Below are 1,835 nucleotides of genomic sequence, written 5' to 3' on the forward strand. Positions count from 1 at the left end.
CGCCCCGCCCGCCCCCCTCCTGCTCCCCACCCCGGAGCGCACCCCGCTGCCGCAGAGGCAGGGGTCTGCGTGCCGGAGACCACCAGGTGGAGACAGACTCTGCCCAAGAGGCGCCCACCCCATCCCCGCTAGCTGGAGCCCAAACCCCAACTGCTGCTGCCGCCGGCGCCTCGCTCCGTGGCCTGTCTGTCTGCCTGTCCGCTGGCGCCCATCACTGACAGACTCGTGTCCGTGTTCTGAGTATAACTTGCCAAACTCTTTATTCTTTCGATATTTGCAGATATGTGCCACTGTTTCCAACTTTTCATCAACAAAAAGGCCTTTCCAACTCCTTCCAAATTAGAAGATCCAGGTGGTTACACACGGCACCTCTGTACAAATTCTCTCACTTTTCATTGCCTCTCCAGGGCCGGATAAGGGATGGGCACTGGGATTGATCTAACATTAGAGGCTCGCCCGCCCTCCAGCCAGCATGTCCCCCCCTCGGAGACACGCAGGAGCCTTTTAAATCCCCCCAATGTAAAGTCTAGGAAGCGCTGAGACGGCCTGCGCCTGCACTTTAAGCTGGGACATTTCTGGGCCTGCTGGATGCTGTCTAGGCACTTTCCATGCTTGGGGATGCCAGGCGGATGACCCTCATGGGATGGGAAGACCTGCAGACCTGCCGGCACCGGGCGACAGCAGCGAGTGGAGCTGGATGGGCCAAAAGACGCTTTGCTGCTGCCTGCGGGAGCTGCTGTTAGCGCCTGCCGCTAGCACTCAGCTCCTTCCTCCCTACTGCACCTCCTGCAGCCTGCATGGACTCCTGCTCCTCCTCTTCTTCCTCCTCGCAGCAGAGCAGCCATCTATGTCTCTTTAGTTTTCTTCTCTTTCAATCTCTTTGTTTTGTTCTGGGCCCAAAAGCAAGTGAATCGGTGTCCCAGGCGCGTGGGGCTCGTGTCCCTTTCTGATCCAAAGCACATGGGGCGCTCCCGGACTGAGGGGGTGTGTAGGACGCTCCAGAGAGACGCTGCCGCTGCCCTTCTGCCATTGTTGTGATTCTGAATGTATTGATTGTGCTCCATGCCGTGTATGACTTGATATTTTCCTCTGTCCTAAGCACTTTGAATGAGTTCTGCTCAACAGACTGTATATTTCATATTGTATTTATTGGAGTTTGCTCTCACCGCAGCCGCCCTCGGGGGCTGGCGGGTTTTGCTCTCAACTCTCTAGACGTGTGATAGATATTTATTGTCCATGCTCTTTTGTAAGGGGCTGGTATCTCTGCCCGGTGACCTGTGCTACTTTGTATGGTGCAAGTGTGTTAACAGAATAAATCTGTTGGATTAGTAGAGGTCTGAGTTCCTTCACTGCCTTAGCCTCTCCTGCTTCCATCCATGCTCCACCTGCATCCCATGCCATTTCTGTCTGTCGCCATGTCCTGTGTGCCCCCGCGGGAGGGGGGTCAGAGGCAGCCCCGTTCTGCTAGGAGGACAGCTCTGCTTGCAGTTGTGGGGGGAGAGGACAGCTTGCCGGGGGACAGGTGGTGGGGAGGCTGGGTCTGGAGTGTCCCTAGAGGGGACGGGCGAGACGCTGGTGGCTCCATGCGCTGGGAGACCTGGCCTGGGGGAGAGTGGTCTGGTCTGGCAGCCCACGGGGGATGGTGGGGCCGTGCGTTTCCATCTCCTGCGCCCCTGTCTCTAACGGACCTATGTCTCTTCTCTTCCAGTCTCGAAAGGGCGCAGACCCGGAGCGGGAGAAGAAGGTGCTGGAGTGTAAAGCGGACAGTATCGGCAGCGGGCGGGCCATTCCCATGAAGCAGGTTCGATCCTCCTCCCTTCACCCCCATGCGAAAG

General features: G+C 57.7%; 1 long non-coding RNA gene across 1 annotated transcript in view; it reads left to right on the plus strand.

Moving 5' to 3' along the window:
- The window catches only part of LOC104076246, a 3,960-nt gene extending 2,627 nt beyond the window's left edge, over positions 1-1,333 (plus strand). Inside the window, exon 2 of the long non-coding RNA XR_683514.1 lies at positions 408-1,333. This is a non-coding gene — a long non-coding RNA (uncharacterized LOC104076246). The remainder of the gene's footprint in view (positions 1-407) is intronic.
- The last annotated feature ends 502 nt before the right edge of the window (positions 1,334-1,835 follow it).

Source organism: Fulmarus glacialis, unplaced genomic scaffold (assembly GCF_000690835.1).
Source record: "Fulmarus glacialis isolate BGI_N327 unplaced genomic scaffold, ASM69083v1 scaffold16964, whole genome shotgun sequence".
Taxonomy (NCBI): domain Eukaryota; kingdom Metazoa; phylum Chordata; class Aves; order Procellariiformes; family Procellariidae; genus Fulmarus; species Fulmarus glacialis.